Source organism: Peromyscus maniculatus, chromosome X (genome assembly GCF_049852395.1).
Source record: "Peromyscus maniculatus bairdii isolate BWxNUB_F1_BW_parent chromosome X, HU_Pman_BW_mat_3.1, whole genome shotgun sequence".
Taxonomy (NCBI): domain Eukaryota; kingdom Metazoa; phylum Chordata; class Mammalia; order Rodentia; family Cricetidae; genus Peromyscus; species Peromyscus maniculatus.
In genome coordinates, this window is record NC_134875.1 from 112142493 (window position 1) to 112158894 (window position 16402).

At 41.8% G+C, this 16402-nt stretch overlaps 1 protein-coding gene and 1 pseudogene across 13 annotated transcripts in view; one reads left to right on the forward strand and one right to left on the reverse strand.

Moving 5' to 3' along the window:
• Sh3kbp1 (SH3 domain containing kinase binding protein 1) overlaps nucleotides 1-16402 on the forward strand; it is a 352120-nt gene that overhangs the window by 228893 nt on the left and 106825 nt on the right. The window lies entirely within an intron of this gene.
• On the reverse strand, nucleotides 8102-16037 carry LOC121825787 (olfactory receptor 5P53-like; annotated as a pseudogene).

Below are 16402 nucleotides of genomic sequence, written 5' to 3' on the forward strand. Positions count from 1 at the left end.
TGGCAGAGACAGGTAGATCTCTGTGAATTTGAGGCCTGCCTAGTCTACATAGTGAGTGCCATGTTAACTGGCTACATAATGAGACCCTGTCTAAAAATTATAATAAAAACCAAACTAAAAAGTAACATAGTCAAATGAGAAAAGCACATGAGTAAAATTAGTGACTCCCTGTTTTCTTCATTTATGTGTTGTGTAGTTTGGTGTTTTTGTGTATGTTATAGATAAAAAAGAGAGACAGAAATATTTTAGCACAGAAGAGTTGAAACTTGAAAAATGAATGGTGAAACATTTACCATTTGCTCATATGGTAAGGATCTAATTTGTCTAAAACTCAGGCATCTTAAAGAGAATTACAGCCTAAAGAGAACTGTCTTCTTCCTCCTCATATTTGCTGTTAAACTGACATTAAATGAATGAAATGTGAGTGAATGTGAAAGACAGCCAAGTATAGACCATATTAAACCTCAACTCTACAAGACTAGAAATTATTTTTTAAATTCCTTATTAAAGTGCACTTAGGGGGCTGGGAAGATGGCCCAGTGGGTAAGAACACTTGCTGTGAAGTCAAGGGGAGCTGAGTTCAAATTCCTAGCACCCATGTAAAATCTGGACATGGCTGGACATGCCTGTAACTGCAGCCTTAGCAGGCAAGGATAGGCAGATCCTGGGAGCTTTCTAGCCTGCTAGCCTAGCCAAAACAGCAAGCTCCAAGTACAGTGAAAGACCTATTTAAAGAAAACAATGTAGAGAGCATTAGAGGAATGCTCTCACCTCCTCCTCTGCCCTCTGGTTTCACATGCATGTGCACATATACTCTACAAGCACACAATTCAAGTATGTAAAAGCTATAAACATACAAATGCTATATATTTTTTAAATGTGCATTTCTTAGGGTCTGGGGAGGTGGCTGAGTTGGTGGAGTGCTTGCCACATGAGTATGAGGACCGGAGTTAGGATGCTTGTTTAAAAAAGGGAGAGAGCTTGGTGGCATGACCCTGCACTCCGAGCACTGTAGCACTAGGAGGTGCAGACAGAGGCTATATGAAGCTTGGTGGTGAGCTAGTATTGCCTAATCTATGCACTCCAGGTTCAGGGGGAGACACTATCTCAAGAAAATAAGTAATTAAAGGTGGAGAGCCATAGAAGCTACTTGACATCAACGTCTGACCTCCACACACACTTGCATACATGTGTACATATACCCCCAAACATACATTCAAACACACAGATATAAGCATACACACACACACACACACACACACACACACACACACACACACACACACACACTTTTAAAAAGAAAATGTGTCTATCCAATCTGTCCTCACCCCTAGCTAGAATCCCATTTTAGTATAAGTCAGTCTTGATTTTTTTAAAGAAAGCAAATCAAGATCATGTTAATTGGAAATGTTCCTTAAAGAAATGAAATGTCTATGAAACCTATGAAATTTCAGAATTTAGGATATTCCTCAGTAAATAACTACTTCTAACAGGAGTAGGTAGGCCTGTATGTGATCACACTTGTCATTACTTGAAACCATACTTCTTTAAAGACTAGAAATGAAGAATCTGTAAGCATTGTTCTTTGAAAAAGATTTTAAATTTTATTTATGTTATGTGTATTAGTGTTTTGCCTGTATATATGAATGTGTACCACATGTGTGCCCTGTGCCAATGGAGATCAGAGAGGAGGCTCCAGATTCCTTGGAAGTGGAGTTACAGATGATTGTCAGCTACCATGTGGTTGCTGGGAATTGAACCCAGGTCCCCTGCAAGTATTTCTAACCACTGAGCCATCTTTTCAGCCCCTGTAAGTGTGGCCTTTGATTATAGTTGAAGTCCTTTTCTGAAATACAAATAAAGAATTCATGGGTTTGAAAACTAAATAAAACATTTTGTTTTTTTAATGAAGTCTGCAGTGTACAGCTTCTGTTATCTTTTAAGTCATGATTACACTCACCACCAGATACCACCACTTTGGCACCAGTTAGTTCTGGCCAGTCACTTTTTGTCAATTTTTGGTCAAGCCACTCTGATATTCCCACTGGTGAGGAACTTGGTGCTGCACACATTGATAAATAAAATTAAAAAAAAAAGAATTCATGGGTTTAATTAGTAGAAGAGGGAATATATTCTTGGCTTTGAAAATGTGATAAAATGTCCCAATACTTTATTTGGAACAGCATTAATTAGAAAAGATCTACATTATGTACTTAGTCACTGAGGATATGAGCCAATGAAGAGCTCTAAGTGAAGGGGATGACAAATGACAGAGTGTATTCTATATGGGCGGTGTCTTACAAATTACTGTCATGATTCATTTTACATCTGATGTTCTTAACATCCTTCCCAATGACTTGGAAATAAAATGACACAAATGAAAGCTTCATGTGACTACTAGCTAGGAGCTGTTGCAAATCAAATCAGACCTTCAGGAGAGACATCAGTAATGTGGGAAGGTAGATTGTAAATTTTACCTTTGTTAACACACTTTGTTACATCTCTTAGAACTTCATTTTTGCTGATTATAAAATAATTTTTGAAATACTAGAAAATAAGAAGGAAGCAAAAAACACTGATAATTTAACTTCCCTGGGGTAACGGCTGAAGCTGTTTTTAAATATTAGCTTTCAGTTGTTTGACCATACATTTTTAACTGCTTGAGATCATACCACACATCGAATTGTTTCCACACACAGAATTTTTTCTTTCTTTCTTTTTTTGCTTAGCATTATATAAAATTTCCCATAACATTAGTGACTTCTGTAAACATCCCTTGAACTGCTGGAGGGCTCCATCTTTTTCCTTTTTCATGGTGGCAGTACTAGGGATTCAACTTGAGACTGAACCCAGGACCTTGCACATACTAAACAGGGGCTGTACCAATAAGCTCTGCCCTCAGGCCCTATTTGAAAACTTTTAGAAAACTACATTCATGTATTTCTTTTCATTCCCACTCTTATCCTCTCTCCCCTCCCCTCCCCTGTGTGTTTGTGTGCGCGCGCCCACACGTGCGTGCCGACTTGCTGGAGTCGGTTCTCTTCTTCCACTCTGTGGGTCTTGGAAGTGAAACTCAAGTCATCATCAGGCTTGGCAGCCGGCAGCTTCCCCACCGAGCCATCTCACCAGCCCCCTTGCTAGTCTTGAAAGCAGCCTTTCAGTGCCGCTTTTGGTGCGAGGCTTGGCCACTTCCAGGTAGAGGATTATGAATTCAACCTTTCATGCTAAGTATCTGTTAGTAATTTCCAAGTCGCTTTAAAACTCGGTACCATGTGAGTGTGTGGTCTCGTCGGACCCGTTACCTTGGGAGGAGTATCTGTTTGGCCCAGTAATTTAGAATTTCTTCATCCGTTACTGAATGGATGCCAAGCTTTGTAAAAGATGGCTTGGGATAGTTTTCCGTGGTGGTGTGTTTGCTCCTGAGTATCAAAAGTCTCAATAAAAGGCTTTCTGTTCTCAGACAACAGGCCGTTTTCCCCCACACACGCCTTGTTGTTTTTCCATCGTCAACAGTAGAGAACGGTTTGGGTGCAGCCAGAAGCAGCTGGCCGGGGCGCACACTTGAGGGTCCTCTGGGGTGCTGTTCTGACCACTCACTGTAGGTGCCACCTTTATTGACTGGACATGTCTGGGGTTTGTGGCTGCCTCAGTTCTCCTCTCCCACACTAATCTTCACCTCCCAGGCAGCAGCAGCTCTGTGGCAGTGACTGCTATTTTTCATCCCTTTCCCACTTTCTAGATTTATCAGTTTCCTCCAGGCGTGTCCCTGCTCTGTGACTGTCTTGTAAAAGCTGTTCTCCTGTCCCCAAGCAAAGGAATGGGCAGCTAGCCTACCACTGGGGAAAAAAGAACTGTTGTAATAGAGCATTTTTGAAAACTAAAATTCACATAAAGGTAATACGATGATTGATTTTCCCCCCTTTGTGTGTGTATGTGGTGTGCATGTGTATGTATGTATGCATGCCTTTTTTGTGTATGAAGGTATTTGTGCACATGTAGGAGCCTGAAGTTGATATTGGTAATAATCTTCTATTGATCCCTCTTCACCTTCTTCATTGAGGCAGGGTCTCTCAATCAAAGCTGGAGCTCTCTGATATGGCTAGTCTTGACAGGAGGCTTGCTCTCGGGATCCCTGTCTGTACTTTTCTGAGACTACTATTACAGACAGGCTGCCAGCCCACCAGGCATTTGATGTGGGCTCCTGGGATCTGAACTTAAGTCCTTGAACTTGTGCGGCAAGCAGTTTAAACATTGAGCAGTTGCTAGAGCCAGATTGAGTTTTTAATTCAGTAAAATCCAACAACAAACACTTTACATACTTGTCATTGTATCCTTCTAGAAAATCCATGACTTTTTTTTTTTTAATCGTTATCTTCATTTCAGAAGAGGAAACTGACATACGGAGAAGTGAAGTAATTTGCCTGAGATCACGTAGGCAGTAAAGCTGCTTTTAGAGACCGTTTCTACTCAGTGCAAACGTATTACTAGATACCAAAAGAAAGGACTGATTTGTTTCACTGTGATGTCCCTAGCACCCCCATGAGGCTATTTTCTGATAGATGGTGAATCACTGTTTTCCAAGAAGTATTGAGCTTATTCGATTCATAAGGTATTTGGGAGGATTTAAAGGTGCCTAGGACAGCCCTCCTCCATCATATCTTCTCATCCTAGTTAATGAAACAGACATAGAAAAAGTCAGAAACCAAAGGTCAAGGACAATAAGATCTCCTCTTACATGGGAGGGCACTTCTGTCTTGTTGTTGAGTATGTCCTGCTTACATGTCACAGGAATGCCCTGATTTTCCATTCATTTGACCTCTCTTCGGAGAATCTCCATTCTTTTCTTGACACTTCTTTTATTTTCATTTGTATTAAATTATGTGTATGGGCATTTTCCTGCATGTATGCACATGCACTATGTGTGTGCCTTGTGCCTGCAGAGACCAGAAGACTTTAAAGCCTCTGGAACCGGAGTTACAGATGTTGTAAACCACCACGTGGGTGCTGGAAATCAAACCTGGGTCCTTTGGAAGAATAACCAGGGTTCTTTACTACTGAACCATCTCCAGTCCATTAAAAAAAAAGACTTTATTATGTTTAATTGTGTGTGTGTGTGTGTGTGTGTGTGTGTGCGCGCGCGTGCGCGCGCGCGCGCATGCGCGTGCACGCCAGTGCTCACATGCATGCATGTACATGTGGGTACTGGTGCTCATGAAAGCCAGAGGCATTGAATACCTTTGGAGCTGCAGTGGTTGTGAGTCACCAGACAAGAGTGCTAGGAATCAAACTCAAGTCCTCTACAAGAGCAGTGCACACTCTTAACTGATGATCCTTCTCTCCAGCCTACCTTTTCTTTTAACTCCCTGTATAGCTCAGGCTAGCCTCAAACTCATGGTCCTCCTCCATCAGCTTCCCAAATGCTAGGATTGCTGGCATGTTGCCAGCATGCCTCACTGAGATTTCTATTCTTGAAATATATTGGAGTCTCCTTTCTAAGTCTATTGCTATATGCACAGAAAACATATCAGGTGTATACCTGACCTTCAAGAAACTCGTATTTTTAGTCCATGAACCTGAACTCATATAATAAAAAATAATACCTAAATAATAATAAATACATAAATAAAATAATAATAAAAATAATACCTAAAAATAACACACTAAAGCCTTCTTAAATATTTTATATGTGTACATGTTTGTGCACATGTGTCTAGAGGCCAGGGGTCTAGTTCCTGCACTGTTTTTTAGGATCGATGTTCACCTTGCTTTTTGAGACATGATTTTAGTGGGACCTGGAGCTTAACAATAGCCTGGACTGGCTGGCCAGTGAGCCTTAGGAGATCCTTAGGTTTCTGCCTCCTCAATGCTGGGATTACAAGTGTGCACAACCCTACTTGGCTTTCTGTGTGGTCTCTGAGGGTCACACTCTGGGCTTCCTGCCTACACAACAAACACTTTATGGACTGAGCTATCTCCTCAGTCCTTAAATAACTTGGGATGTATTTTCTCTGCCCTGTAAGTTAGGGGAGCCCATTTGATTATTCAAAAGGAGTGTTATTGTTAGAAATCTGTGGAGCTGTTGATAAAAATAAAAAAAATGACTTACAATATTAAGGCTAGAACCACTTTGGCACTACTCAGATTTGGTGACTAGCTTCATGGAGTCAGCAGGTTATCTTTTAGAGGAGTATTTCACTAACAACTAAGGCTATACATAACTCATATAAATGGATGTATAGCTGGACTTGTAGTTCAATGTTAAAGCACTTGCCTAGAAAGCACAAAGCTCTGGGTTCAATTCCTAGTCTACAGAATAAATGGAATTCTACAATACAGTCATCCTTTGATATTTATGGGGGTTGTTTATAGGTGCTCCCACCAATGGATATAAAAACCTATGGTGTTCATCTCTTATATAAAATATAAATAGTTGTTATACTGTATTGTTTGGGAAATGATAACAAGAAAAATATCTGATGATGTAACATGGAGGCAATATCTTTTCCAAGGATTTTAACTCTGGAGTAATTGTGTCTATGGACACAGACTCCACAGATGCAGAGGAGTTTCTGTGTCCATGCCCTATTCCTTGGGTTTCTTTTTTATGGCTGGCTTCATTCACCTAGTAAAATATTCACCAGGATCATTCATGTTTTGGTGTCAGACGTGTCTTTTTAAGGCTGAATAGTACTCCATTATGTGCTCTTGAGATTTTTTTAAGATTGTGGTTCACTTGAAAACAATGTAACAAATCACGACTCCAAGTGGGAACTGCTTGGGACTTAAGCTGCTTCATTTTCCTTCCATGCTCCGAAGGAGGCAATGCTTTCTCTGGAAATTCATTCTAGGAAAATAATTTTTAGGAGACAAACTCGATTAAACAATTTACTTTAAATTTGTCAGGTAAAAAAGATGTTTTTATATGTGTCAAGAGCTTCATATATATATATATGTGTGTGTGTGTGTGTGTGTGTGTGTGTGTGTGTGTGTGTGTTTTAGTTTTCAAATGGGAGATTGACTAGTGTTTTCACAGGAAGCTAAATGTTCAAAGCTATTACAAAACCTATTATTTTGCCACTATGTTTCCACACTAGCAGCAGAGCACAGAGAAACATGTCTTCTTTGACCCTTTCCATTAGGTCCTGAGCCCAGGGACCTGTCTCTGTGACTAACTCCTTCGAGTGTGAACTTGCTGTTGTCTTTTTGCACGTGCTTGGCACTCACTAAGTATGTGGTATGCATACATGTAGACTCAAGAGCAAAACAGAATCCGACCTGTTTCTGTCAAATTCAAGCCAGGTTACCGTCACTGCTTTGTGCCCGTAGCGGTTGTGAGCCGTGACTAGGCAGGTCCAGTTTCACTGCTTTAACTGCAGGATACAGGCAGCTTCCTTCCCCACTGTCGCTTTAGTTTTTAGCCTTTTGTTTCTTCTTCATCTCTCGTCAGTCGTATCCCAGATTGGATCATCACACCTCTCTTTACTTTTCCTGGTGACCAGATGTCTTGGGGATAAGTCACAAAGTACTGTAACTTACCTTGCTGGCTTGGGGGCCTAAGCTACTCTCTGCCTCCACCCACATCACACTGTGACCATCTGCTCACGACTCAAGTGATTTTCTTGCCTCGGTCTCTTGAGTGTACCCACTGCACCCAGCTCCTGCATTCATTCTTGCCTTACTTACTTGCCTTTCTTCAACGAGAACACCCTTCCTACTGCATTCTTAGGCCAACTCCTGCCCATCTTTCTGAATTTAGCACAAACCTCATTGCTGCTGTCTTCGAGGCTTATTTGCTCATGTAGATTGGCTAACAACTATTTTTCCTCTTCTGTATGAGCATTTATTGTACTGTTTATCCCTGTGGACTATGATGCTTATCGAGTCTGACCCTGCTGCTAATCCAGAACTCACGGATGATCCAGCACTCTGAGCCTTGCATGTTTGCACATGCAGTAGCCAGCATAGAATGCACCACTGAGGCAGGTATTCATTTTAGTGTTTAAAAGAAGATTCTATAAAGGTGAGAGTTAGTGCAAAGAAACAGAATTTAATAGCAGGCAATCAGTTAAGCATCATTTGATGGATACTAAGTGTGACACGACTAAAGGAAATCATCACAAATTTCTTGAATTAAAAGAAGAGGGTCTATGACTATACTCCCAACAGTTGCCTTCCTTGGAGCATCCTTCACATCTCTGTTCCTCAGACTGTAGATGAGGGGGTTCAGCATAGGGATGACCACTGTGTAGAATACACAGCACCTTGTTCTGTTCAGTAGAGTAATTGGACTTGGGCATCGCATAAATGAAGGTGATGGTCCCATAGTAGAGAGTGACTGCAGTGAGGTGGGAGGTGCAGGTGCAGAAGGCCTTGTGGTGGCCCTCAGTGGAGTCCATCTTCAGGATGGTGATAAGAATGTAAACGTAGGAGACAGCTATGAGAAACACTGTGACCACAATAACGGAGGCAGAAGAGATAGGGGGGATGATTCCATTAATGGAGAGATCTGAACAGGACAGTTTCAGCAAAGGGGAGAAGTCACAGAAAAAGTGATCTATCTGATTTGGTCCACAGAAGGACAGAATTAACAAATAATCAGTAAATGTCCAACAATTCATGCAGCCACCAACATAGGAAGCTCCCAACAAGAGAAAGCTCCCAACAACAGACTCTGGGGAACATGAGTGTGGAGGAGAGAAGAGATGAACAGGAAGCACTCAGCTGACCCAAATGACACTGGAATACAGAGCTGTGTTTCACAGGCAGCCACAGGTAGGGCCAGCCCATGTCCAAGGAGTTCTATAAGCATTATATCTGAGTCTGAGGTTGAATATACAATGTCTACAAAAGCCAGATGGCTGAGGAATAGGTACATGGGTGTGTGCAGCTGGGAAGAAATTCTTATCAACATGATGATGCTGATGTTGCCTACTAAGGTGGCAATGTATACTCCTAGAAATATCACAAAAAAAGACTATACACAGTGTAAGATCCTCTGTTAGTCCTCAAATGATTAGCTCTGCCACTGTGGTGTGGTTTCCAGCCTGTCTTTTATGTGAATTGTTTCTGTTGAGGGAAATGAAAATATTTGCTTTTATAATGTTCTCATTTTGCACATTGCTGGGTTTCTTTGATTTTCCTCACACTTATTAATGCTTATCTCCTCGGCCCAACATATAAACACTGCATTCTTTGGAATTGTTGTTTTGTCCTTTCAACTTTGAATAAAATGAAAATGATGAAAAAAAAAGAAAACTGAATAAAAAGGTAGCTTTGCCTCAAGTATGTCTTACATGTAAAAATGTCATGAGTGAGTGTGGGATTCATGTCTGTAGAAAACTTTGGTTAAAGCTAATATATTATTTGCTGGACTTTAGTTGAATCTTACCAGTGAGATGTGCCCAGGTATACTGAGGTTGGTGAGAGCAATAGCCTGGACTGGGCTGTGATTATATAAAGAAATGCACAGAACTGGAATGGATCTTTATGTGCAAATTAATTTCATATAACTGATTCATGGAAACATTGGGGCTTGGTCCAAGTTTAATGTTAAAGCATGACAAACCAAACACATACCATTCACAGGTGCCATACCATCCTTTTCTCTCCCTTACCTACCCAGTCTCTTCCTAAATTCTCCAGATACATGTAAAATGAAGGTATTGTTAATCAAAAGATAAGAAGCCATTCCCCTGGTAGAAGGAGTATTTATAAATTTTCTTTATCTGTTATAACAGCAAAAATAGTCTCCCGAAGTATAATGGCAGGTTGAATTTTGTAAAAGTGGTACATTCACTTTGACTTGCTCATCTTCTGTGAATGAGATAATTCTTTAACAAGCTGGCATGCAGGTTCCTCTCCAGGGAATAGTGAGAGTAAAATACAAACAGTATTTTCATATACTGTTTGGAGAGCCGATGTCTCTGATTTTAATATTGTCTGAATTACATTCTGCACCTCATTGAGCACTTAAGCATGGGTGGAAGCCTCACCTAACTCTCTAAAAATTATTTTGATTTTACAAAGAGGCAGTCATCACCCTTCCTGTTACTGTTGTATGGCCCTTTTTGCCTTTTTAAGGCATGCTTTTAGAGGTGTTCAATAAACAAACAGATGAGCCAGATCAGATCCTGGCAGGAAATAGAGTCAATGATAAATAGAAGAATGTGGCTCAAATTCTTCACACAAACAACTAATTCTCTCTCTATTTATGTGCAATACTCTATATAGGAATATGAGTATTCATATATATATGTATATATGTGCTTATACATATATACAGACATAAACATAAAATATGTAGTAGAATGATAGATACTAAAGATTTTATGAGCATATTAAAAGGGGAAATCTGGAAGCCCTGCTGGAAGAATCTAAGTTGAGTCAAGAGGTCATGCTGTATTTAAAGAGTGTTTGTTGTTAGTCTTGAGAGGCTAAGAGAATATATGAACTGTGAGGAGGTATAGCAAGATATAAGAATTAGAAGTACATCTTTAAATTTCTTCTTTGGGGATGTCTTAGTTAGGGTTTATATTGTTGTGGAAACACCATGACCAAAAAGCAAGTTGGGGGAGGAAAGGGTTTATTTGGCTTACACCTCTAGATCATAGTCCATAACTGGAGGAAGTCAGGACAGAAACTCAAACAGAGCAGGCACCTGGAGGCCGAACTGATGCAGAGGCCATGGAGGGGTGGTGCTTACTGCCTTGCTCCTCATGGCTTGCTCAGCCTGCATTGTTATAGAACCCAGGACCACCAGCCTAGGGATGGCACCAGCCTAGGGATGGCACCAATGGGCTGGGTCCTCCCCCATTGATCACTTGATAAGAAAATGCCCTACAGCTGGATCTTATGGAGCCACCTTCTGAATTGAGGTTCCCTCCTCTCAGATGACTCTAGTTTATGTGTCAAGTTGATCTAACACTGGACAGCACAGGAGATTTGCATGAGCAGTAAGTAATGAAGTAGCAGTATGTGTTCTGGTTGCTTCGATGCAGGTGTGTTAAGAGAGTGTAGAGGGTGCTTGAAAATTGTCTTATGACAAATCAATGAAGATGATTGTCCTTGTCTGAAAAATGATTAAAGAAATCCCTGAGAGTGTAAAAAGCTCTAGATCAGAGTCAAAGAGGAAGGGCGGAATATGCAATAAGAACTTTGTTGCTGGATCCACTGGAAGGTGTGAAAAGGGTCAGTGGAGGTGAGTTCCAAGTCTTGATCCTAGGACACAGAGATGATAGTTAAGACAACTTAGGAGAGGGATGGTGTTCTCCTACTTATTCTAGAGACTGCTCATTCTTGTGGGGTCTCCCTGGATGTCAAAAGATGTTCTATGCTTAGGGAAGATTGCAATACCCTGAGACAAACTTAAGGATAGAGTTCAATAGTAACTATAGAACTTAAGCAGTATTCAGTGTTTTCCAAATGTACCAAGTTAGGGATTAACTGTTTTGGTGGTTAGTTGATTGGTTAGTACAGCATTGTAGGGGAACACACTTCTGAAGATTATTTCAGAATGAAGTAAGATAGTGTGAGTGAGTGAGTGAGTGAGTGAGAGTGTGTGTGTGTGTGTGTGTGTGTGTGTGTGTGTGTGTGTGAGAGAGAGAGAGAGAGAGAGAGAGAGAGAGAGAGAGAGAGAGAGAGAGAGAGAGAGAAGTCAGGGTGCTGTTACCAGTGACCAGGCTGGGGAATGTTGATGTATGGCAATGACTGAGGTAGTGAGGTAGTGGGGTCCTCTGATTTGTCAAGGAGGACATCTTCTCTCTTTGTACTTGATGTCAAGAGGCTTGTGCTAGGTTTAATGGGAAGTGGATGATAGCCAAGCTCCCCACTTTACCCGGCAACCACTACTAACCTCAAATTTTGTGAGGATAAGAAAATAATGAACGTCTAGGTCCTGCTCAATTTCTGAAACAAAGATACTTAAACTGCCAAATGTTTTAGAGTTGACAATTGCTTCTAAAGCAACCATGAATCAGACAAGAATTCAACCGTGGTTAGGCAAAGAGCTTCAGTGAATTTGGATTCTAAATTTCCAAGACAACTCAGGTAAATGAAAATCATCTAAATAACTCTTAAGTCTTAAGCTCAATTTCATAATCTGAAAAAAAATTTAATTATCCAGTTCTATGTGGCTCCTTAGCTATTGGTTCATAATTCATGTGTTTCCACTAGTTTGGCTATTTGTCCCTGTGCTTTTTCCAATCATGGTCTCAATATCTCTTACTCATATAATTCTCTCTCTCTCTCTCTCTCTCTCTCTCTCTCTCTCTCTCTCTCTCTCTCTCTCTCTCTCTCTCTCTCTCTCTCGCCGATTGGACTCCTGGGGCTTGGCCATGGATCTCTGAATCTGCTTTCATCAGTCATTGGATGGGGTTTCTAGCATGACAATTAGGGTGTTTGGCCATCCGATTGCCAGAGTAGGTCAGTTTGGGGTTTCTTTCGACCATTGCCAGCAGTCTATTGTAGAGGTATCTTTGTGAATTTCTGGGGACCTCTCTAGCACTTTGCTTCTTTCTATTCCCATGGGGTCTTCATTTATCATGGTATCGCTTTCCTTGTTCTCCCTCTCTGTTCTCTGGATAAGTGAGACAGTTGATTAGCTTGAACTGTTTGGGAGGCCCCCAGGCAGTGGGACCTGGACCTGTCCTTGGTGCATGAGCTGGCTTTTTGGAACCTAGGACCTATGCTCAGCCTAGATGAAGGGAGGAGGGGACTGGACCTGCCTCAACTGAATCTACCAGGCTAAGCTGAATCCCCAGGGGAGTCCTTGCCTTGGAGGAGGTGGGAATGGAGGGTGGATTAGGGGGAGGGCGGGGATGGGTGGGAGGAGGGAGGACAGGGGAATCCGTGGCTGATATGTAAAATTAAATAAAAAAAATTATCTTTGAACTTTTACTTTTATGTGCTTATTTTGCTTATTTGAGGCTGGGTTTTGCTGTGCTTCCAAAGCTGGCCTTGAATAATCCTCCTGCCTCAGCCTTCTCAAGTGCTGAAATTTATAGGCACAAGCCACCATGCCCAGCAGAAGATTATTCTTAGCATTTTGTTTTGCTCATTGTTAACTTTAAAAGATAGACTTCAGAGAGTGTACCCCAAAAAGTTGGAATTGACATAGCAACACAGGAGGTATTTCAAAGGCTAACCCTGACCCTGGACTAGAACTACATGTACTAGGTCGTGCCTTTTATTTTTAGAACTTCGAGATGTGTTTTACTGTGGCATATCTTCTGTTGGTATTATACAGTTGAAGTGGGGTCCACCAAATGCAAGCAAATTGGCAGTTACATACACAACTGAGAGCCTTCCAGTGGGAGCCCACAAGACACTCCATTGTAAAGACAGTTTTTTGTATTGGTTCTTTTCTGACTCTGACATGCTTGGTTCCTACCACTCTCTGCTGAACGCCAAGAAGACTTTTCATACTGCCATGAGTCATTAGGTGTTCATGAAAGGACTGTGTGAAAATAAAGATAAGAGTTTTGGTGGAAGATAAAAACTGAAAAGCTGCAGATACGGTTACATGTAGATTCAGTTTTGTACTGCCTTCCATCACTGTGTCCTGTACCCTGTATCTCTCCATCTCCTGGAGATGAGTAGGATAAGGGTAGCCATATTGCACTCTTGGATACCCCTCAACACAATACTGAGAACCAGCTCCACAAAGTTGGCATCTCAGTGCTCAACAGCCTCCTGCCTTCTTGTCTGTTTTCTTGCCTCATATTCAAGAAGCTCTAATGAATCCATAATGGACAGGAAGAGAAAAAGTACTATCAGATGCTATTGTTATATGATGATTAACACTAAAGCGCTATCTTCGATCTCAGGTTTTACCCTTAGGTTTGCCTTTGTGTGAGTGCATGAGTAATGACTTCATGTCGTTTCTCAGATCATCCTCTCCTTCTAGAACAGCTGCCAACTGTTAGGATGCAGGGAGTCTCTACCCCTACCCCAGTGATCCTGGCTGCCTTTGGATTGCAAGACTTGTGTGTGGTGGTCTTTGGAAAAGGGACTTTCAGAGATGGAATTTAAGCATTGTTCTGTAATTAGAAACTTTTTACACTCAAGGGAGTTGGCAACTGAATTATACCAGCAGAGGAGTGATGTTATACCAGCGATTTGAGCAGGATGCTGGACTCACATTCCACAGTCACAAAGAGAAACAGATACATTCATCATTTGGGAACTGGATTTCCCTGGACTCAAATCCAGTGATTGTCTTTAACTTGGCATGTAAAAGGGAAAATGTTACTTACTCTCCTAATTGAAATCATATGGTGCTTATCTGTTCTGATGCTGTATTGCTGGATCTTGTGGAGTTAGAAACACATGTGTATGAAACTCCCACTGTAGACAAGATGCCCCACCTCCCGCCCCTGTATGCACACCAAAATTTGTTTAGTGCTCTTGGCAAGAACTAAAGGGAGATGGATTAATATTATTAAATATTCAAAGGAATAGATTTTCTGATTTTTAAAGTTAGGTTTTATTTTAAAATACTTTTTTTATATTTTTTTTACATTATAAGGGTTTTGTCTGCATGGATGTGCACCATGTGCAGGCAATGCCCATGGAGGCCAGAAAAGTACATCAGACCCCCTGAAACTGGAGTGACAGACAGTTGTGAACTGCTAAGAGGGTGCTGGGAAACAAATCTGGGTCCTCTTCAAGAGTAGTATATGCTCTTAACCACTGAGCCATCTCTTTAGCCCTGGTTTTATTTTTTTAATGTATTTATTATTATTTATGCATATATTATATGTCTACATGTGCAGCTGTCCTCCAGAGGGCATTGGATCCCCTGGAACTGAAGTTTGTCAGCCGCCTGATGTAGATGCTAGAAACTTAACCTGGGTCTTCTGCAAGAGCAGTTAGGTGCTCTTCATCTCTGACCCATCTCTCTAGCCCTTAAATTAGGTTTCAAATGGAGTTTGGGCTGTAGGTAAGAGAGACAAAAAGTGATACCAGTGTGATAATTGCTGAGTCTTAAAGCATAGCCAGAGTGTTGGTCTGTTTGTGGAGTATTCAGCTCTGTATGTTCCTCTCTGTACCTCTTTACTGCCATTCCAAGTAGTGGCTTCCGGGTCAGGGCACAAGCACACCAGATCAGCATGGATGGTTTTGCTGGGAAGTGTTTAGGCACTTGCACAGAAGGCGAAAGGAAATGTGGGGCCAAGCTAGAGAGCAGAACTTGAGAGTCCTCCTTCTGAAGTCACCCAGTGAGACGAGGCTGCTAGCTGATCTCTCAGGAGCTAGGCCTTCCTTGTGCCATGTCAGCACGACCCCAGGTGCGTCACTGCGCTTGTCCTGGACACACCATCTTCCTTATGACACTCAGGAGGGTGAGAAATTGCCGCTGTGAAAGAGGCCTTAAGAGGAGGGCCTGAGTCCTCGGCCGCAACCCAGAATGAACCTAAGCTTTGCTGCCCTCCAGGAGCACGAGAGCCCATTTCCTTTGTGCGTATGTATGTGGGCCTGCTTTGCAGCTGGACTTCCATTACAGATGATGTAGATGCACATGCGCAGTTTAAGTAGCAATGTTAAGTTTTTAAAGCAGGAGAAAAGAGAAAGAGAGCAGAGCATGTTGTGGAAAGGGAGAGGAAGAGACATCCAAAGATGTTTTATACTGTATCTAGGTATAGAAACAGGAACCAGAGTTTTTAATCCAATAAAGGACATTTAGTTCCCACTAATAGAATTCCTGCTGCATCAGGGTCAGTGGTTCTCAAACTTGAGCATGCATCAGAGTCCCATGAAGGGTGTGTTCCCTCAGAGACTGCTGGGTGCCGTCCCCAGGGTTTCTGATTGAGAAGGTCTGGGACCAAGGCCTGGGAATGTGGCCAGCTGACACGTGGCTTTGCCAGTTAACTAGCCAGTGTAGCTTCTTCTAGCAGAGAGAGAAGGGCCACAGTGCTTTCCATCTCTGGAATCCCTATGGGACCCAACTGAATGGGGAGGAGCATGGCTTACCCTCTAGACTTCTGATTGTGGTCCACAAAGGCAAAGGATGTAAGGTTCACCATCCCCCAGAAGATGACCATAATACGAACTTCACTGTGACCCCTGTTGCTGGGACTCATGGAAGCCAGCGCACTGGATTTTTCTGAAACATTGAAGAGAAGCTAAGTGTGCATTCAGGTTTTTTTGTTTTTTCTTTTTTTCTGTAAGTGCATTTAACCAGTACTCTTTCTTGGTGTCTAGTAACTTGGACATTCTGGTAAATCAGGATGTCAGGCATGAAAGCAGCACTTTCTTTGGTTACCAAAGGAGAAAATATAAGGGAGAGGCAAAGAGATTGGCAGGCATGCTTCCGGCAGGCTGGACAGGAGCGATAGTGAGCAATGCTTCCAGAGCTTCCGGGTTCCCTCCTGACTTTTCAGTATAATCCACGGACTGTTTCTTCATC